Here is a 23,137-nt window from a genome sequence, read left to right on the forward strand (position 1 = left end):
ATAAAGGAGCCAAGAATATACAATAGAGAAAAGACAGCCTCTTCAATAAGTGGTGCTGGGAAAACTGGACAGCTACATGTAAAAGAATGAAATTAGAACCCTCCCTAACACCATACACAAAAATAAACTCAAAATGGATTAAAGAACTAAATGTAAGGCCAGACACTATAAAACTCTTAGAGGAAAATGTAGGCAGAACACTCTATGACATAAATCATAGGAAAATTCTTTTTGACCCGCCTCCTAGAGAAATGGAAATAAAAACAAAAATAAACAAATGGGACCTAATGAAACTTAAAGGCTTTTTGCACAGCAAAGGAAACCATAAACAAGACGAAAAGACAACCCACCGAACGGGAGAAAATATTTGCAAATGAAGCAACTGACAAAGGATTAATCCTCAAAATATACAAGCAGCTCATACAGCTCAATATCAAAAGAACAAATAATCCAATCCAAAAATGGGCAGAAGACCTAAATAGACATTTCTCCAAAGAAGATATACAGATTGCCAACAAACACATGAAAGGATGCTCAACATCACTAATCATTAGAGAAATACAAATCAAAACTACAGTGAGGTATCACCTCACACCGGTCAGAATGGCCATCATCAAAAAATCTACCAACAATAAATGCTGGAGAGGGTGTGGAGAAAAGGGAACCCTCTTGCACTGTTGGTGGGAATGTAAATTGATACAGCCACTATGGAGAACAGTATGGAGGTTCCTTAAAAAACTAAAAATTGAACTACCATACACCCCAGCAATCCCACTACTGGGCATATACCCTGAGAAAACCATAATTCAGACAGAGTCATGTACCACAATGTTCACTGCAGCTCTATTTACAATAGGCAGGACATGGAAGCAACCTAAGTGTCCATCGATAGATGAATGGATAAAGAAGATGTGGCACATAAATACAATGGAATATTACTCAGCCATAAAAAGAAATGAAACTGAGTTATTTGTAGTGCAGTGGATGGACCTACAGTCTGTCATACAGAGTGAAATAAGTCAGAAAGAGAAAAACAAATACCATATGCTAACACATATATATGGAATCTAAATTTTTTAAAATGGTTCTGAAGAACATAGGGGCAGGACAGGAATAAATCACAGATGTAGAGAATGGACTTGAGGACACAGGGAGTGGGAAGGGTAAGCTGGGACAAAGTGAGAGTGACATGGACATATACACACTACCAAATGTAAAATAGATAGCTAGTGGGAAGCAGCCACATAGCACAGGGAGATCAGCTTGGTGCTTTGTGACCAACTAAAGGGGTGGGATAGGGAGGGTGGGAGGGAGGGAGACGCAAGAGGGAAGAGATATGGGGATATATGTATATGTATAGCTGATTCACTTTGTTATAAAGCAGAAACTAACACACCATTGTAAAGCAATTATACTCCAATAAAGATGTAAAAAAAAAAAAAGATAATCAACAAGGACCTACTGTATAGCACAGGGAACTATCCTCAACATTTTGTAATAAACTATAAGGGAAAAGAATCTGAAAAGATATATATATATATATATCTGTATATATATATAAAACTAAATCACTGTGCTGTACACCTAAAACTAACACAATATTGTAAATCAACTATACTTCAATAAAAATAAAACTTTTTTAAAAATGAAAAGACAACTTACATAATGGGAGAAAGTATTTGCAAACCATGTAGCTGGTAAGGGGTTAATATACAAATATCTAAAATATAGAATTATATATAATAAAATTAATATCCCAAAATATACAAGGAACTCATAAAACTCAATAACAACAACAACAAAAAATCTGATTTAAAAATGGGCAGAGTACCTGAATAGACATTTCTCCAAAGAAGACATACAAGTGGCCAACAAATACATGACATGGTGTTCAATATCACTAATCATCAGGGAAATGCAAATCAAAACCACAATATCACCTCTCACCTGTCAGAATGACTATCATCAAAAAGACAATAAATAATAAATGTTGGCAAGGATGTGGAGAAAAGAGAACCCTTGTGCACTGTTGGTGAGAATGTAAATTGTTGGAGCCAATATGGAAAACAGTATGGAGTTTCCTCAAAACAATTAAGAATAGAACTACTATATGATCCAGCAATCCCACTTCTGAGTATATGGGTATATATGTGAAGGAAATGAAATCAGAATCGCAAAGAGATATCTGTACGTGCATGTTCACTGCAGCATAATTCACAATAACCAAGACATAGAAACAACCTAAATGTCCACTGAAGAAAATGTGAGATAGAGAGAGAGATAGAGATAGATACAAAGAGAGAGAGAGAGAGATTATTCAGCCATAAAAAAGGAATGAAACCCTGCCATTTGCAACAACATGGATGGATCTTGAGGGCATTATGCTAAGTGAAATAAATGTACAGAGAAAGACAAATACTTCATGATATCACTTGTATATGGAATCTAAAAAAGCCAAACTCATAGAAACAGAGAGTAGAATGGTGGTCCAGGGGCTGCGATGGGGAAATGAGGAGATGTTAGTCAAATGTTATACTTCCAGTTGTAAGATGAATAATTTCTTGGGATCTACTGTACAGCATGGTGACTACAGTTAACAATACTGTACTATATACCTTAAAGTCGCTAACAGAATAGATCGTGTGTTCTCACCACAAAAAAAAAAAAATAATTATGTGAGGTGACTGAAGTGTTAACTAACCTTATTTGGTAATCATTTCACAATATTTGAGCAACAAATCATCACAATTGTACACCTTAAACTACACAATGATATATACCATTTGTACCTCAATGAAGCTGGAGAAAAAAATGTTTCTAAGTGCATATGGTCAAGTCCAGGAGGGACCAGGCACAAGCTCCCAGTTGTCCTCTCCCAGGGGCACTGTATGGACAGCAACTGATTCTCCAAGAAAGAATGTATGACAACACGTACAAAGTATTACCAACCAAAGAAGTTCATCCAAGCCCTGTTGTCCAGGGTTTTTATTGAGGGTCACATAGGCATGGAGCACCCGCCCTCACGGCTGATCTTAGCTACTCAGTTTCCAACCCCTCCAGAGGGCAAAGCCTATGAGATGTACAAAAACAGGCATTCCCCATAAATCACATTGTTGGCATAGATTATCTGGCACGTCCCAAGGCCCCACTAAACAAAGACATTCTTAGCAGGCAGAATATTCCAAGGACTTAGAGGTTATCTCCCAGCAGCCAGTCAAGGGCCAGACCTTCCTTTGGAAAGTGCAGGATTCAAACACCGCAGACCTGCTGAGTCAACCAACCCTTTACAGCAAAAGGACAATATTCAGGTGAGAACGACACCACACTCTCTAGCTACTGGGCAGGAAAGCAAACAAGTGGCTGAAAGGAGACACATTCAGGCAGAACCAGGGCCACCTCCACCCCCACACTACATAGAACCCCCCACGTGGGCAAGAGGAACACTGCCCCTCCCCGGAGGCACTTGTACGCAAGTTCCGTTCCTCCGCAGGCCAGAGGGTGGCCCTTTTGCTGAACACTCACGCCCCACTGTGATGTTTTTTTGGTTTTTTGTGTGTTTTTTGCGGTACGCGTGCCTCTCACTGATGTGGTCTCTCCCGTTGCGGAGCACAGGCTCCGGACGCGCAGGCTCAGCGGCCACGGCTCACGGGCCCAGCCGCTCCGCTGCATGTGGGATCTTCCCGGACCGGGGCACGAACCTGTATCCCCTGCATCGGCAGGCGGACTCTCAACCACTGTGCCACCAGGGAAGCCCGCCCCACTGTGATGTTTAAAAGCCCATCACGGGTTGGGTTTTCAGGGAGACAAAGGCAAGGATGGAGATCTGTGTGCAGGAGGTTTACCAGGGAGCATCAGTCGTAAGGAAGGAAAGAGCAGCAGGCAGGAGGTGGAGCAGTTGCTATGGACACCAGAGGCAATCCCATGGGGAACCTTGAAACTGGGGCATTCCTTCAGAGATGTCCCAAATCAAGGCAAGGGACATGGCCTTTGGAGCCCTTAAAAATCAATCATTGGTTGTGGATGCCATAGGCAGAGGGAGGATTTCCTGGAACTGGGTAGTTTCCTTCAGCCAGAGGCACAACTCAGCTGTGAGCTGTCAGCAGCCAAGTCTCCTGAGAGCTGGGCAGGCACGCCTCCACGGTCCTACATAGAAGGCTGGGGGCACGGCACCCAGCACAAAGCCTGTCACCAAAGAGGGAAGAGAAAGATGGGAGAAACTTTGAATTGATTAAGATTTAAAATCCAGGATGGCTTAAGAATCCTGAATTGATTGTATACCCAGGAGACTAGGTTTTCAACCAGAAGAGTCTTGGTGAACCTTGACTTGACAAGACTGAGTCTAGCACTGGAGTAAAAAGGGGCTGATGTGGATCTAGGAAAAAGAAGGAAACTAGGATTCAGAAACACAGCAGACCTCGTGGACTGGGGTAACTCTAAATATGTGGTAGTTTATCTCTGAGCCCAGCAACTCAAGATGTAGCAAACAGACAGCATTCCATCTCTCTGGCCTGAAGAAGAGCTGGGGAGGAGCAAGGCGGCCACAGCAACTGTGAGTGGTCACTAAGCTCCATCAATCTGATCTCCTTGAGGAAGGTGATGCTCCCTCCAATATAAAGCATAAAACTTTCCTTTTAAACTAGAAGACATAATATTATAAGCGCATAACCTCTTTGCCCAGCAATTCCACTTCTAAACACTTATCCTACAGATGAACACATACATATGCACCAATGTACATACAAGCATAGGTTGTAGTGGAAAATGACAGAAAACATCCTGAATGTTTAGCTTCAGAGAACTGGTTAACTAATTTATACATATCTATATGCTGGAACACTTCACAGCCACTAGAAAAAAGGAGGCACCTCTGGATGTACTGATATGCAACAAAGATACATAACAAAGACACCTTATTAAGTGAAAAAAATCAAGATGCAGAATAATGTGTACACTGTGCTATCATTTATAGCTTTTAAATTGGAAAGGGACCATACATCCATACATTATTCTATACAAAGAGTGTATCTGCTGGAAGATTTCAAGAGAAGCCAGCGACATTTGTTACCTTTGGGGAGGAAGAACTGGTGGTTGGGATAAGAAGGAGACTTCCTTTGCGCTGTACGCTTTGTTTTTACTGTTAAAATTTTTTTGCCATATGCACATTCCCTATTCAGAAAAGACTTTTTTTTAGCTAGGAACAATGAAAAATCCCATAGGCATGCAAACTAAATTAAGTAGCCATTCCTATAGCTGCAACATGCCTTTAAATTTGCAAGCACCCTGGCCTCCAAGATTGATTGGTTGTGAATTGAGAATCTCAGCGATTTCCTTTCACAGGGACAGATGTTGACATTGTTCCTCTGATTTTTCACAGATGTTTGCCTTCCAGAATCTTTGTGGGTTTTTTTGCGGTACGCGGGCCTCTCACTGTTGTGGCCTCTCCCGTTGCGGTGCACAGGCTCCGGACGCGCAGGCTCAGCGGCCATGGCTCACGGGCTTAGCCGCTCCGCGGCATGTGGGATCTTCCCGGACGGGGGCACGAACCTGTGTCCCCCGCACTGGCAGGCGGACTCTCAACCACTGCGCCACCAGGGAAGCCCCAGAATCTTTAAAATCGGATTTCTCTGTCAATTTGGAAATCCCAAATTTCTCATACCAAATGAAGATAACAGGGAAGTTCGAAACCATTACCACAGTTTGAAAGAGTTTATAGGTGGCAACTGGTGATGGGAAGGGGGAGATATCTAAGGAGGAGGCAGGACATCTCTTCCGTAAGCCCCCTTGTCACTGTGTGCCTCAGTTTACCTGACTGAGCTAGCTGGACGGGAAGTTTGTGTCAATATATAGGACATGGGCTTTGGAGTCTGAACAGCCATGGGTTCTAATTTCGGCTCCACCCCTCTCGGGCTGTGCTACTTTGAACCATTTCTTTAACTCGGCTGGTCCCTTTTCTCTCATCTGTAAAATGGGGCTAATATCACCCACCTTGCAGTGTGATTTTGCAATTAGGTGATGCAACGAATGGAAAATTCTTGGCACTGCTGAGCACTCCACGAATCCTTTTTCCCCACCCCCTCCTTGACCACTCCTCTGAGTTTTTCCTCCTTCGTCATGTCCATTTTTTGCTTTAAGACATCAGGGGTTTTCACGGGATGCCCAGGTTTTCCCATTTTGAAACATTAGACGGAAATGTTCACCAACCCCCAAGACTCTCCTGACCTGTGAATTCTCCCCTTAGGACTCTGCTCTCCCTAAATGACAGGAGACAGGAATGTTATCCACTAATAAAAACCAAACCACTGCTGCTTGTCCATCTTAGCTAATAATGCCCAATGTGCATTGAACACTTACTCTATCAGGATCTTGATAGGCATTTCACCTGCATTATGCCATAAAATCCTCTCAACGATAAAAAGGCACTATTATTACTCCCATTTATAGATGTGGAAAATGAGCACCAGAGGTGATAGAACTTGTTGAACATCTGAGTGGTAGATCTGGGAATCAAACGAACCTGAAGCCCAACCACAGAAAAATCTCAAGGTCAAGCTGGGTCTCCCCACTTATTATTAATAAGGCTTTATGCACCTTGGATGGATATGATGTGGGGGTGAATTCTGTTCTCACACCAAATGCAGTCCTTTGGGGAGCTGGCACTTATAAGTTGTGCAGCCATGGATGACTCAAAGCATGTCTTAGAGTCTTAATGTCCTCATCCAGCAAATGAGGACAGCAAGGATGACAGAGAGGGCTTAAAAAGGGGTTTTGGAAAAGGAAATGTTATGGACTGAATGTTTGTGTTTCCCCAAAATTCACATATTGAAGCCCTAATCCTGAATATTATTGTATTTGGAGGTGGGGCCTTTGGGAGGTAATTAAGTGTAGATGATGTCATGAGGGTGGAGCCCCCATGATGCCATTAGTGCATTTATAAGAAAAGGAAGAGACCAGAGCTCTCTCTTTCTCTGCCATGTGAGGATATAATGAGAAGATGGCCATGTGCAAACCAGGAGGAATCTCACCAGACCCCAAATCTCCCAGCACTTTGATCTTACACTTCCCAGACTTTAGAACTCTGAGAAATAACATGCCTATTGTTTAAGCCACCCAGTGTACGGTATTTCGTTAGCAGCCCAAACTGACTAAGACAGTAAAGGATGGTTGGTCCTCCCTCCAACATTTCTACTTTCCAATGCCCAGCTTAGGAAAGGCAATCAGGACAGTGAAAGAAAGCATGCATCACAGACATGGGTGTTCCTGTGCTATTGGTATTGGAAAGGTCAAACAGGATTATAACCCTGAGAACATACAAAACTTGGAAAAATTTATTAAGGGATATTAGGTTTACACATACACAAAAAAATGAGTTCTTTGCCTGAATAATTTAGAGAACATTTAAGAGAACATGAGTTTGAAATCTTAGAGCTTTATTTTGTATACTGATAAACAGTAATTGACATTATAAAGCTGATGTTTACTGAGTGGGTAATTTATGCCAGGTACTGGTTGCTAAGCATATTCTATGCATTGTATCATTTAATTCTCACAGTACTATCACTACCCTTACAATCTTGGGTCCATTTACCCATGCACAGTAAAGCCAATCTACTGACACCAGGTTGTGGTGAAGGGAAGCACAGCATTCACTGCAGCCGTCGAACAAGGAATTCAGGCAGCTAATACTCAAAAGACCTGAATTCTTTGTTTGGCACCTGCAATAAATGCTGTGCTTTCCTTCACCACAGTCTGGTGTCAGGAGATTGGCTTTACTGTGCATGGGTGAATGGACCCAAGTTTGATTCAGTAACAATTTTGGCACCCAAGATGGGATGGCAGGTGAAATGCCCAAGGGGGCATTTCACCTGCGGCACATGGGCCTCTGGCCAGTGGCGGCTTCCAGATCCTGTCCAGCAGCTGCCTGAGCACCTTTGTCTCAGAGACAGCCCTGAGTGCTTACCAATAAGCAGGCATCATTATCCCAGGGCGCTTTTGATTTTTGTGGTAAAGGAAACAAGAGGCAGGCAAAGGACATGGCGGGGCAGGGGCAGGGGTGGGGGGAGTTCTGTCCCAGGAAGGCCCCATAGGGTCCTGCTCGGTTACACCCTTTTCAGATAAGAAAAGTGACATTCAGAGAGGTTAACTCGCTTGCCCAAAGTCACACAGCTTCTAGTAAGGGGTAGAGGCAGAGTTTGATCCCAGGTAGTCTGATTCAAGGATTCACCCACCACACTCTACTGTAATAATAGAAAATCCTCATGGAATTTTCCATCAGAACAAAACGTCTGCCCCGCCCCAGCCAACCTTTTCATTTACTATATCTCTGGGCACATGGAGAATAAAAATCAACCATAAAAGGAAGGGCCGGAGATGCCAGTTTTATCAAGGTCCTACTGGGTAAAGGGAAGGATGGCTCAAGCTGCCTAAAGGAGAACATTGACAACAGTCACTTTCCAGGGAGGGAGAAAGCACCTTAGTACCCGAGAGCGGGTGGGCTGGGCACAGCCTGAACTGATGGTCATCTCCAACCGTAATTAGACTGGGAAGAAAAAGTGCTCTTCTAACTGAGCTAAAGGAAAGTTAGAAGCACTTTAAAAGTTCTGGCCAGAGCATGCAGCACTGATGTGGGAGGTGAAGGAGTCTGGCTTTACCCCGCAAACAAAAGGAAAACAGGAGGTAAGAAAGCAGTCGCTCCTGAAGGAAGCATCCGTTTATTTCACTCTGCCAGGTGCCCACAGTTGATGTTTTTGTGTCCCTAATATAATCAGGGGCCCAATCTCTGCATTCAAGGAACATATTCCAGCAACTTGAAAGTAATTTAACAGCAGGTCCCCATGTACCAATCCAAAGAATATCACGGGGCACAGGTTCTCAGCTCCATCAGGTCCAATGCCCTGATGTTCTTGCTGATATTTTGAAATGGAGATGAGATTGGGAGATCCAATTCCTAATAATGCTCCTAAAGTCCCCTTTCCTGCCTCACCAGTTCTCCTGCCTTTCTCAGTTCCCACACAGGAACCCCCATAGAGCTCTTTTGACCCCCAAACACCTGATAGTTTATTGCCCTACCCTCAACATTGTGTCTCTCAACCCCTGTCAAGTAGATTAACTTAACCCTTTTGTCTCCACTTTTTAGCCATCTCTGCTCTCTTCCTCCCCAGATTTTACATGAGAAAAGTCCCAGGAACCAGCCAGGACAAGGTCTGGGCTCTCCTTAAAATGCAGAGAAGGCTATGAACCCCCTCAAAATAAATCTTTCCCCCATGGAGAAAGAACATTTGTGCCAGGCACCAAACTAGACCTTTGAGATACAATATTTCTTGGCACCTACTAAGTAGGGAATGATTAAAGTAATTATTATGTAAACCAGGGGTCAGCAAACTACTGTCTGCATATCAAATCCATGTCATCTGTTTTCCTACGGGCTGCAAACTAAGAATGGTTTTTACATTTTAAATGACCGGAAAATAAAACAAAAGAGGGGTACTATTTCATGATGTGAAAATTACATAAAATTCAGAGTTCATAAATAAATTTTATTGGAATTCAGCCACTCTCATTTGCTTCTGTATTGTTTATTCCAACCTTCAAGCTACAAAAAAGAATTGGGTAGTTGCTACAGAGACTTTATGGCCTGAAAAGCAGAAAATATTTACCATCTGGGTCTTTCCAGTAAAAGTTTGCTGACTCCTGGTTTAGACACGGAACAAGTGCCCTTGAGCACCTACAGTGTGCCAGGCGCTAAGGTTACAGAGAGAGAGGGCAATCAACAAGGATATTCCTTCTCAAAATTTCTAAAAGCGTGTTATTCTGAATCATGTAGACTTGGGATCCCATCTCAGCTCTACTGACCTTTTGCACATGTTTCTTGACCTCAGTTTCCTCATATATAAAGCTGGGTTGTGGATGACCTACTCACAGGGATATGTGGATATAAAATGACACAATCTGTGCAAAACTCCTCAAACAGAGAAAAGAGACCAGCGGTTCACAGTTCCTTCCTGGTTCTCCCTCCCACCCCACGTGTGCCGAGAAAGCAGATGAGAATGAGTAAGCGGGGTCACAGCCTCCTTGTCTAAATGTTTCTTGTTAGAAAACATCTTTCTTCTTAACATCCCTTCCTATGTGAAAAATCTCCGTCAGAGGAATATGAAAAGGCCCTAACCTACAGTCAGATGGAAGGCAAGCGTGTGATCTCACAGCTACATCATTTTCGTCTGCCTCTATACTGATCTGATGCTGCCCCCCTTTAAAAAAATAATAATAATATGAAAATTGGGAAGTGGAAAATTTCATCCTCTGAATTTTTCAAAGACTAATTCAGTTGTAATCACAGAAGATTGAAACGAGGATTCACGACACATATCTCTTCCTCCTGGGCAGATGAATCTATGACTTGCATTTGATTTTAAATGTCATTCTCCTGCATCGTCAGTGGGTTTGATTGATAGAGCACATGAGGCCACTCAGTAAAATGATACAGTGGAGATCAAAGCATGAAAGATAATTTTCGTCGAAATGTCTGTAGCCGATGGTGAGTTATAAGCCGTTGTCTCCCACTTTATGGAACACAATTTCATTTAAAGCCGAAATCTGTCACTTCAGCATTGTTTATTGAAATGTGTCCCACACCACGGTCTCCGGAAGAACAGTGTCAAGTCAAAAGGTAGAAAATCAAATGGATACAAAGATCTCAGGACAAAATAAAGTAAGGGGAATGGCTTCTGATTTGCATAAATATTATCCACCGGTGATGCATGTGGAACAAGAAATGAAGTCACTCATCTGCAAGGTAAATACGCGGCATTGTCAGAGGGGCCTGACAGAGCCCCACAAACCCAGGGAGTGCTGCTCGGCGGCTCATAGGTCTCCGTTTCATAACTCTGCTTTATTCATGGGTCCACAAGGAGAGTCACAACTGGGTTTTTATATTTGCACAACTTTTTTTAACCTTTTCTTTTGCATTCATTAATATTGTCAATATATCATGATTGAGGATCTACCTGAGGACCATCGGGAGTTATCTAGAAGGCAGGAGGGTGGAACACAAGAAACTTCAGTTAAAAGCTATGGGCTTGAGTCCAGGTGTTCCCACTTTCCAGCTCTGGGAACTTGAGCAAGTCCCTTCACCGTTCTGAACCTCAGTTTCCCCATTACCGAGTTGAGGGGAAATGAGTCCAGACTTGGAAATGCTTCGTACATTGCTGAGTGCTTCACAGATGCAAGGCCCAAGGATAGCACCATTCTAGGCACTGTCACTGATGCAGGAAGCCTTGGTTGTCACTGATTCAATGAAGGTGTCTCTACAGCTAAGGGTCATCGGTCTCAGCAGAAAGGTTTTAAGGAGAAAATGACTCCATTGAGGCATCTTGATTCCTCTGACACCAATGGACTCTATGACGTTGTGACAGTCACTTTGGAGATTCCTGGATTGTCTAGTTCACCAGGATGCTATATTCTGGAACCTTCCCAGTCTCCTGCCTCATCACTCACCACACCCCACAAGCTTTTCCTACACTTTGGTAGATGCTACTATTGCTTATCTAAGAAAGAACCCCTTCTTCTTTGCTAAGGGAACCCCAATTTTTTAGGTACTGAACAGTCACATGATTCAGGAGAAGCTATAGCCCTCCTGAGCCATGAAGAGTAAACCTTGATTGATCTAAACCAATCATAGTAATACTGACCCCCTTTCTAGTGATTGCTTTAAGAACAGGCACGTGACCAATTGTGACCAAAGAGGATTGATGGGAACTTTATTGGGTGCCTTTAGAAGTATCTCCTGTTGTCAAAAAGTGATACAGGAAGACAAATTTTCTCTTCTGGTCTTTGGACACTGTTGTGTGAGGATGTGATTTTGGAGCTATGGCAGCCATCTTGTGGCCAATAGAGGAAAAGACTGGGACAAAGGCCACACTCCATAAGTCAGAGCAGAAAGATGGCAAGAGCCCAGGTCTTTGATGATGTGACTGAAATACTGAATAAGCCAATTCTAGAGTTATCCTACCTCCAAACTCCTTTTATGCAAGATAATAATTCTCCAAATGAGTTGGTTAAACCATTTGAGTTTTCTGTTACTTGCTAACAAATACATGTGGATTCCAAGTTGTTATTTCTTTGTACGGAATTCACTCCTGATACAATTCACCCTCGCTGGCCTCACTGGCAGGTGGTGGTTGGACTGCGGGGCTGGGGGGGGGGTGGTCTAGGAGGACTTTTCAGGACAGGGTTGTAAAGAGCTGCCTTATCTCTGATCCCTGTTACTAGGCCTCAGGCTTTCTGTACCCCTCCTCCAACCACCCACCCACACCCCATTGTTTGGCTAATTCCTCTTCATATTTCAGGTTTCAACTTAACAGTCACTTCCTCAGCCAGACCATCTCTGGCCAGCACCCATCCAAGGTCAAAATACCCTACGATTTATACATTCTCATAGCTCCAATATGTTCTTCATAGTGTTTATCATTATTTGTAATTATACATTTATTTGTTTCACTATGATTAATGTCCAACTCTGTAAGCTCCATGAGGGCAGGGACCACATTGTGTTTACCACTTTATACCCAGCCCCTACAACAGAGACAGATACATAATAGTTGCCTCAGTAAATATTTATTGAATACATGAATTAACTGGTTGATCAACGCCCCTACATTCCAGTCATACTTGGTTCCTGAAAATACCCAAATTCTGGCCTGAAATGTCCTTCAAACCTCCATTGTGTGCAGTCTTGAGAAACAGAAGCCAGAGGGGACAGAGTCTCCTTCCCACAATCAGGGGGCTGGGAGGTTTTGTGGAATGAAGAATTTTCAATGCTAAAATTATTATAGTCCCAGGAAAATCAGGACAGTTGGTCACCCTACATGTGACTGAGCATGGGTCTGGGCACAGCCAATCAGATGATTTCTCCTGCGATTTGCCTCCTGATGCAAGAGCATGGGGCCTATTGGATTTCCATGGATTCTCTGCAGGGACAGCTGTGGTCTGCAGACCAGCCCATCCCCAACACATGCTGTTGGTGGAGTTGCCGCCATATAGCCCTCTACGGCAACCTTGGTTTGGGGCCCTTTTCCTAGGCTGGTCCTTCAGGACTCTCCTCAAAATATTCTCTTTTTCTTTAGAGTCATTTTGTGGGGTGAACAACTGAGAACTCAGAGACGCAGACAAAAAATCATATCTTACTGTTTAAGTCCCCAGCACAAGCCCTGGCACAGAGTAAGTGTTAGTGAGAGGTTTACTGAATGAATAAATGAGCTGACCCCCTCTCTGGGATATGGTATCAATCAGGATCATGGCAGGAAACACATGGCTTGCTCAAGTGGTATAATCAAGAAGAGTTTAATAAAGGGCTATGTACAGAGCTTTGAGCGAGATTTAGGAAAACCCAAAAGAAATGCTGCAGTACCCCACAACTAGCAAGAGTGAGGAGCCAGTACAACCCCAGAAGAGGAAGAAGATGAAACAGTTATGGAACCCAAGGAGGGTAGCTATAGCTGTTGGAGAGAGCTGCCTGGCAGGAGCTGCGACCTTCAGTAGAGAGAGGCAGCCAACCCATGGCAACTCAGCGGGGAAGAGCCAGAGGAATAAATCCCCCAACCTCTCTCTCCCCCCACCCTCTACTATCCTATGGGGGTCCTCTATTGGCCAAACCCAACCAGCCACAAGAGGGTAAGGGAGCTCGGGTGATGCAGTCCACAAAGGTCAGCCTCCTGGGGTACAGAGCAGGAGAAGGATGGGTGGAGAGTAGGTCTGGAGGGGCAAATGCTAAATATCCAGCACAGAGAGAGGACAGACTAAGAAAATCTCCTTCACCCAGAACCTCCAGCCCCAGAAGGGCCAAAGCTCTTTGGAGAGTCAATCCCACCCCACTGACACCAACATCATCAACCAGCAGCAGGTTTACCCCAAACTCTGGTGTATCTCCTTCATCTGTATAAATTTCCACCATGATTTTGCTAGTAAGAGAAACTATCCTCCAAAACCCAGAGTAACTAGAGAGCCCAGAAGTCTTGGGGCTTTCCAACTTTGAAGCAGATCCAGGGCTCAAGAGAGCCAAGAAGTCATATCGATGCCAGAAATCTGGACCCAGGCAGGCAGTGTGGGTGAGCCGCCCCAGCAGATGTGCAGGCTCTCTTCCCTTCACCCAAAAAGCAACAAAAGCATTTCTTATTCACTGTGGCCCCTTTGCTTCCAACTGGGGGTGCAATAACTTCTAAAAGTTTAGTGTCATCCAACATCAACAGTCTCTCCTTCATGCACAGAAAACAGAAACTCACTCGTCTCCAGGCAGGAAACATGGACTCAAGCTTCCTTCTTCTCATTTGACGTCTGCCACCCTCAGAGAGTCAGTTATGGTTAGTGGATTTTTAAATGGCACTGGGGATGGGGGTGGGGGAGAAGGATTTCCTAGTGATAAGGAATAAAAATGCAAAAGTTTTATTGATGAGATATGCATGTAAAGGGCTTGATATAGTGCCTGACATGCAAAAAACACTCAATAAATGTTTGCCAACCAGTATCTACTATCTTCATTCTTATTAATACTAGCCATTTATTGAGCATCTACTATGGGTTAGGTGTATTATGGAGATTTGATCCTCATAGCAACTCTGCTTGAATAGCTATGGTATTTTCTGCCCCATAATCTTTTTCTAAGAACACCCCCACCCCACCCCCACCTCCTGTGATCAGAGTTGACCCAGGGACAGCCACATCACCCAAGCAGGACCAGACGGTTCTTTCCTTGGAATTTTGGACACTGGGACCAAGAGAACCTCTTTGGTCTCATTCCTGTCACTGGACCAACGAGATGTAAAACTTCACATTTATTTCATGCTCTACACAAGAGATGCAAAAACAATTCTGTAGATGCATCAATCCTAGAGCCAGTTTTCCAAAGCCCAATGGCCATGCTGCTTTTCCGTGGCCTCTTGTTCAATGAACTAACCCAGTATCCTCCCAGTAAATTCCTTTGCATTTCAGATACCTTGAGTTGGGCTTCCGGCACTTGTAACCATAAGCATCCCTTGAGACAGGTATTAATATCTCTACTTGAGAGATGAGAGCATCAAGGTTCAAAAAACAGTGAAATAAGTAATCTTCCTAAGATCTCCCAGGTCCTAAGTTGTAAAAGCCAGCATTCAAACCCAGGATTGTCTGATTCCAGGACAGGCTCACTCTGCCCCATTGTACCAGTTCTCCTCAGATCTGGATTGACTTAATTACTCCCTTTCGGTGTGAAATTTAAAAAAAGAGAGAGAGAGAGAGAAGTAAGGGAGAGGCACCCAATACAGGTTTGGGTTTAACCAAATAGAACTGAATTGAGTGACTGCGTTTCCATGAATCTAAGCTACATGTTTTTTAACATTTCATCATTTTTAAAACACACTCATCTTACAATCAATGTAAGTATTTAATGTAGGGTTTCTTTTTCCCCCAAAGAGCTGTTATCAAATCAATGATCTAACTTACAATCAACAGTACCTTATAAATAAGGAAATACGGTAAAATATTGTCACCTTGGGAAGGTACCTACTTACTCCAATGATGCTGCCATTGTTGAAAATACTTCTGGAGTTCTCCAGAACTCCATTTCTTGAATGGAGTTCAAGCTGCCACATTGGGGCAGCTCATTTTTTCAGGGAAAGAGACTCCAATGACCATGTGCCCTTCTTGTTCCCACTTTCTACCTGGGCAGTTGCTGACACTACATGGCAGCCAGTCATAAAAGAAAACTGAATTTGTATCCTCTGCAAACTCAGAGAACACACTGGTCTCATTTATAAATACCAAATTTTGAAAACACTTAAAATTTGGAAGGTTGCCTTAGTCCTAAGTAAAATAAAGTCTTTGGAGGGACACTTCATCAGCTCGTTGGAACTGAAGGATTTCACATTTGCATCAGTTCAAATCCAACCAGCTCTCCCTTCCCTTCTGGGGAAACAGGACTCTCAGACATTCCTGGGTTGGATGGGCAGAAAGGGTGACTTGGTACAATCCCTATGGAAGAGAATTTAACAATATCAAAATTACAAAATTACCCTTTTAACCCAGCAATTTTACCTCCAGAAATTGATGCTACAAATGCACTTGCATTCATATGCATAAGATTACACACAAAAACATAATAATATCAAAACATTGGAAATGCCATCAATAGGAAACTGGCTAAACAAATTATAGTATGGCCATTTGATAGAACACTATTCAGCTGCTAAAAAAAAAAAAGAGAGGTTTCTCTATACTCTTTCTATGCACTAATATCTCCCCAAAATACTGTACTAAGAAAAGCAAGGTATAGAACAGTATGTGTAACAGATTATATTTTGAATAAAGAGGGAAAGGAGAATTTGTATTTATATTTGCTTGTATTCATGTATATAAATTCTAGAAACAATGTAAGAAACTCTTTAAGGTGGGATTTATGAGGTGTCTTTTGCTGTATAAAAAATTACCCAAAATAGTGCAGCTTAAAACAACAAGCGTTTATTATCTCCCAGTGTCTGTGGCTCTGGAATCCACAAGCAGCATAGCTGCGGAGGTTCTGGCCCAGGGTCTCTCATGGCTATAAGGGAGACGTCAGCCAGGACTGCAGTCATCGGAGGGTTGTCTGGGGCTGAAAGATAAGCTTCCAGCCTCACTCATGTGGATGCTGGCAGGCCACAGGTCCTCACTGGCTGTTAGCTGGAGACCTCAATTCCTCACCTCTCCCTAGGGTGCCTGAGTGATCTCACAACACAGCGGCTGGCTTCCTCCAAAGCAACTGATGAGAGACAGACACAGACAGAGAAAGAGAGATGGACAGACAGAAAGAGCCCAAGAACAAAGCTGGAGTCTTTTATAACCTAACCTCAGAAGTGACATACCATCACTTCTGCAGCGTTCTGTTGGTCACAAAGACCAACCCTGTTACAATGTGGGAGGGGACCACAAAAGGGTGTGAATGCCAAGAGGCAGGGATCACTGGGGAACCTCCTGGAAGCTGGCTACCTCAGGGGAGTACTGAGATGCTGGGGGATGGGGATAGGAGAGAGACATTTTACTATATTTTTTACATTATTTCTCTTTTGAAATTTAAACTATTCAAAACATTGGAATTTAAAAGAATGAGGGGAAAAGAGCATGCCCTGAGGGACAACCAGCAGCCCCAGGATCAGAGTTTGAGACTCCCTGTAATAGAACCATGGTTCTCAAACTGGGGCACAGGTACCCCAGGGGAACCCTACTGTATCCCTGAAACATTCAAAGCTACAGAACAAACATGATTGTCTTCCTTGTAGCATCAATAGACTTTACTCTGTGAGTAACTTAAAATAGATACAGCACGACGTAGAACACAGAATTCACAAATATCTAAGATAAAACATGAAACTTCAAAGAAATGTTCACCCTTGGAGAGACTGTTTTGGGCTACACTTGCAGAGTTTGAAGTCATTAGCCTTTCCTTTTAGGGGTATTTTTTTAAAAGTTTGAAAACCACAAATGACTTCCAAATGTTTTTTAAAAATCCAATCCACCCTCAGAGGACCAATATGCTGTTAATTCTAAAGATTACAGGCAAAATAGGTTGCCCATGTTCTTAGTCTTGAGGGCAGCATCAGGAGAAGGTGCATACTCCAATAGTGGCTATTTGGAAGGGGCAACACACAAGTGAAACCCTCAGCTTTGCTCTGTTTTTTTAATATAGGCCATGACCAGCAAATGGAGTTTGGTTTCCCTGCTCTGTTTCTCCATTTGGTACTTTTCCTTCCCTCCCATGCATTCTCCTGAAAACCAAAAGTGAATCATGTTGTCCCTTGAACAACACATGGATGGTAAAGTGATAAAGACCCTGGACTCTAGAGTCTGACTGTTTGAACCCAAACTCCAGCACCCCTACTCAGTTACTGTGTGACCTTGGGCAAGTTCTTAATCTCTCTGAACCTGTTTCTTCACCTGGAAAACAGTGAAAATAAAAGTATTCATGAGATCAGATTATATAAAACTCTTAGCCCAGACTCCACATAGAGTAACCATTCAATAAATATTAGCATTATCACCATCAAGGAAAAGGCTTCTGATAAAATAATTCTATTGAGCAATGAGTGGCTATAACAGTAATGAATTCTTGGTCGACCAACCAGCCCAATGGCTGACAAGAGACAGATAAAACTTAGCGTTTTCTTCTTTATAATTTCCCTAGATTCCAAATTCCCTATAATGAACATGTATGACTTTTGTAATCAGACATAAAGCTGGCATTAGCTCTCTGGTGGCTCATCCTGAACCCCAGCAATTGGCCACTGATTTCTGCTTTAGCTGACCCATCTTTAGAGCATGGCTAATTACTCCAATTAAAGACAGAATCTCACCTTGTTTTTTGTAAAAAATAAAAATAAAATAAAATGGATATACACCCTCCAGGCAACACAGAACTTCCCAAGCTAGAGAGAACAAGAGGAAATTAAAAATGTCTTTCTCCAGCTCAAATCCCTCCTCTCCCCACCCCCCATTCTCTCCCATCACCCAGCCTGGGCTCCAACACCCTGGAGAAAAATTGAGAGCAGCTAACTTTGTGCTTTCACTCTGGAAAATAATGAGCACAAAGCAGGGGGTGAGGTGGCCCTGCTAATACGGAATGGTAGGAGAAATCAGGATGAATTAGGGAAGCGTAAATTCTGGAGCATGTTTTACAACCCCATTAGTTCTAAGCACACAGGGTTTCAAGTCAAAGAGCATCCACACACATACCCTTGGATTATTTAAGAGATAAGACGTATACAAAATTAGCATACAGATCAGAGGAATGCAACTGAGTACTGCTAAAGTGGGCTATAAACGCCTGAAAAATGGTTGTTTCTCTGAAGAGAACTTTACACCACTCCAAAATCTTGTTCAGGAAGTGTGAACTGTAAATCAGACGAACCCCACTCACATCCTGGTTTTGACACCTAACTCTTGTATCTCCTTGGGGCAAGTTACCCAACCTCTCCAAAGCTTCATTTCCCTACCAGTAAAATGGGTATCCTAGTACCTCTCCTTCTCACCTCACAGGGCTATGGGAGGATCTAAAGGGACACGGTAAGCAAATGTTTTCTAAACTGTAAAGTACTGTGCAAATACAAGATAGTGTTAATCTCTTCTCATAGACTTATTTACACTCTGCTTTGTTACAAAAGAGGATTTATGGTAGATATTAGCAAGGTTCTTTATTTTATTTTGAATTTCAAGAAAGAAAGAAATAAGAATCCTTGTTTTCTATAGGGACACAAATACAATTTCCATGATGACACAAATATAATTATTTACCTAACAAATTCTTTGATCAAACACAGTGGAAAGATAAATTCCCCCTTGGTCTCGAGGCTTCAGTTACCCACACACTCTAAATCCAAACAAAAGTGCTATTGAGTGCCTACTATGTGCAGTACCCAACACAATGTCTAGCACTGAAACACACATCACATACACCACCCCCATACACAGCACATGCAAAACACACCCTTTACAAGTGGGAAGAACACAGATTTTTGGAGTTCAAAGGGTCTTAATGCAAACTGGCTCCCAGCTCTATCTTTTCTCTCTTTGAGACTTTGGTGAAGTCTTCTCTGAGGCACCATTTCTTCATATGGCAATTGGAGATCAAGCATCCTCAAAGCCTCATGGGATGATTGGTGATATTAAATGTTAAGGACCTAGCACAGTACTAATAGAATTTTAACAAATGGCAACTACTGTTATTTTCTATCATTGCACATTTTAGAGTGCCTATTCTTAGAGTACTTCAGACAAATAATTTTTTTTTTAGGCAACTAAACAACAGCATTAAATTTACTTTTTAATTAATATGAGTTCTCGTAGTGTTTAGAACACAGATCACAATGGATAAAAGCTTGCTTCTTTCCCTCTTCAAAAAATTTACAGTTCTTACACATTTAATGGAGTACTGTGTGTCACCCTACAAAAAATAAATTTAAATTGAAGAAGCAGAAACATGGGAGAGTCCTTGTTTGGCCTTAATTTGTACTTGAGTACAATAAAATCTTATCCTATAAGCTAGAGTCATAAAATTAAAAGTCAGGAAGGAAAAGAATGGCTAATTAGGCGCTGAAAGTAAAAATTCTTTCTTTATTGCTGTTTCGTTAAGACCTAACAACTGGTCAGACACAGGGGCTTAGATGTGCCATTCTAGTTAATGGTCAGTTACAGATTTCCACCACAAACTCATCTTCCTTCCAGCATCTTAAATCTCAGGCACTGGGAGCTAATAAGTAGAGAAAGCTCTGAGGCCCAGGGCAATCTCTCTCTCAATCCAATCTCTCTCTCACTCTGCCCCCTCCAGCCTGCCATAACTGGTTGTAAGGCTCCTGATTTCATGCCCAGAAACCCAACTCTAACTCAATTCATCACAAAAGGAATACATTGGTTTATCCAACTGGCATAGTTTACGGAAAGAACCAGAGCCCCAGGGACTAGAAAAAGGACTCACTGCCACTGAGGCATGCACCCTCACCTCCCCCATTTCTCTCCTCCATTTGTCTTTGCTCAGCCTTATTCTCCATCTCTCCCTGTGCGCGAGGAAAAGCAGATGCTGACAGCTCCATATTCACATCCTACCTGTTTAGGAGCCATGATAAATTAATCCCAGGGGAGATCCTGATGGACCCTGTTCAGGCCAGGCACTGCCCTATGGTCAACATTGCTAGATAGAAGGGGCACTGTGGTTGACCAGGCATGTGCCATTTGCCCAGCACAGCAGACAATGGCAATGCCCACCCGTGTCCCTTGAACCCCCGTCACCCCCATACAAGCCGAAGGCATGCCACTGCAAGCCCCTGAGACTCAACACCTGAACACTTGTTCTTGGCCGAGACAAGACGAGCCAGAAGTTCCAGGAAGTAACCCCCCACCAGGAGCATCCCTCAGACATGTCAGATGAGAAATGGAAGATGAATATCTCAGTTTCCTCACCACTCAGATGGGAACCTCTGAGGTGTGTTCCACACTGTCAACCAGAGCTCACCAAAAGGACTGAGCCCCAGCGCCTGTAGAAGTAGCTTTCTCATTACTGCACTCTTTATTGACTTAAATTCCATTGTCTCATTTCTCCCTGTGAAGGTTAATTTTATTTATCACCTTGACTGGGCCATGGGGTACCCAGATAGCTGGTAAGACATTATTCTGATGTGTCTGTGAAGATGTTTTTGGGTGAGATTAACATTTAAATCAGTAGACTTAGTAAAGCATGTTGCCCTCCCTAACGTGTGTGGGCCTCAGGTAAGGGACTGAATAGAAATGAATAGGGTGACCCTCCCCCAAGCAAGAGAGAATTCCTCCTGCGTGACTGCCTTTGAGCGGGGACATCAGGATTTTCTTGCCTTCAGACTCAAACTGAGACATTGGCTCTCCTGGGTCTCCAGCTGGCTGACTCATCCTACAGATCTCAGGACTTGTCAGCCTCCATAATTGTGTGAGCAATTCCTTTTAATTAATTAATTAATCTCCTACTGGTCGTGCTGCTCTGGAGCCCCCTGACTAACACACATCCATGACTTCCTGGAGTCATCCTACAAATAACCACTTACATGCAAATCCTTATCTCAGAGGCCTTCTCCTGGAGAAACCCAGCCTCAGATACGCCTGACTTTTTTAGGAGAAGAAAGATGCCTAGGAACTGGCAGCCTTGCTGAACCACACAGAAGGAGGAAGAAGTGCTTCCTAAACAAGAGGGTGCTGGGCAAATAAAAACAACCTAAACCCATCATGGTTCAAGTTACTGAGCAGGTAGGATGGGGTGAAACACAGCTCCCACCAAGTGTGAGCATGTGGAGGGTGGTTCCTGGATTGACCTGACACAACGGCAGAGTGCTTAGCTGCTCAAACATCCATCTCAACCAAGCTTTCTCCATGAGGATCGGTTACTCTGCTATGGGCCCGGGCCGCCCGTGGCTTCTCCAGCAGGCATATCGGCTCTGTGGTGCTGACGCCCTGCTCTATTGCTGTTTGGTCAGCCTCTAGCCTTGACTCCCAAATTTGCTCTGACCCATGTGATTCCATGCCTGAACTTGACTTTCAAATTTCAGTTTCTCAGGTATCTTTAAGGCACAGGTTGCAAACTTAAAGGCCCACGGGGGCAGATATGTAACACGAATGAAGAAGGCTGGAGATGGGAAAACAGGGCTGGGTGGCAAGTGAGGCAAACTGGAAAGCACACGCCTCATCGAAGCAAGGATTCCATCCTGGGTAACTTGTGAAAATGGAAGTTGAATGTTGCCAGGCTGCCACTACTTTTTAAAGAGAAGCAGAAAGTACAGGTTTTTTTAATGTGAAATATACAGATTACTGAATGCTGGCAACTTACTTTTTTAATGTAAGTAGTGAGCCAAATCAACGTTCCCGCCAGCCTTATGCTGCACGGGCCATCACATGGTGGCCCTAGGAATGAGTCTCACAGACCTCCCACTATAGGGAATGAAACTGACCAGGGGCTACTGTGATCTGAAATCCGTATGCTTCCACAGGCTGCCACCTGGGGTGACTGAGTAGGGCAGGGACACTCCTTCCTGAGAGACAGAAGACTCCTGTCCCCAAAGCTGGCTTGAGTACTCCCCTATAGTGATGCCACCCTGACTTCCCTCCTTTCTCTCCTTCACTGGAGGTCGGACTTGCTGTGCTGTCTGGGGGCTCTCCCTGCCTCTTCTGGCTCTCTCCCCATTTTTTGTCACAGGTGGTTCTCCTAATAAAAATCGTGCATGTCTGATCACATACTAGAGCCTGTTTCTCGGAGGAACTAACACAGCATCTTGTAAATTCTGCTTTCAACACTCAGCACACAATCACTTATATACTCCACACTCTGGCTATTCGGGTCTAACTCTAACCCAGCTCCCACCCCTTGATCCTCCCCGCTGCAGGGACTCCCACATTGATTGCCCACGAGGGGGACACTTCAGCCTAAATAACTCAAATTTCAGAGGGCTCCAGACAGTGTAGTGAACTTGACTCCTTTCATGATGGAATGAGGGCCATGCGCATGGCCCTGGAATAACTCTAGTGCCTACAGAAAAGAACATTCTTCCAAAAGAGATGATCTGAACTTTCCTACCAACACTCCTTGAGTACAAGAAAGCCTCTGCGATGGCCTGTTTCTGTTTATTTCCCG

This window comes from Grampus griseus (assembly GCF_964374135.1).
Source record: "Grampus griseus genome assembly, chromosome: 14".
NCBI lineage: Eukaryota > Metazoa > Chordata > Mammalia > Artiodactyla > Delphinidae > Grampus > Grampus griseus.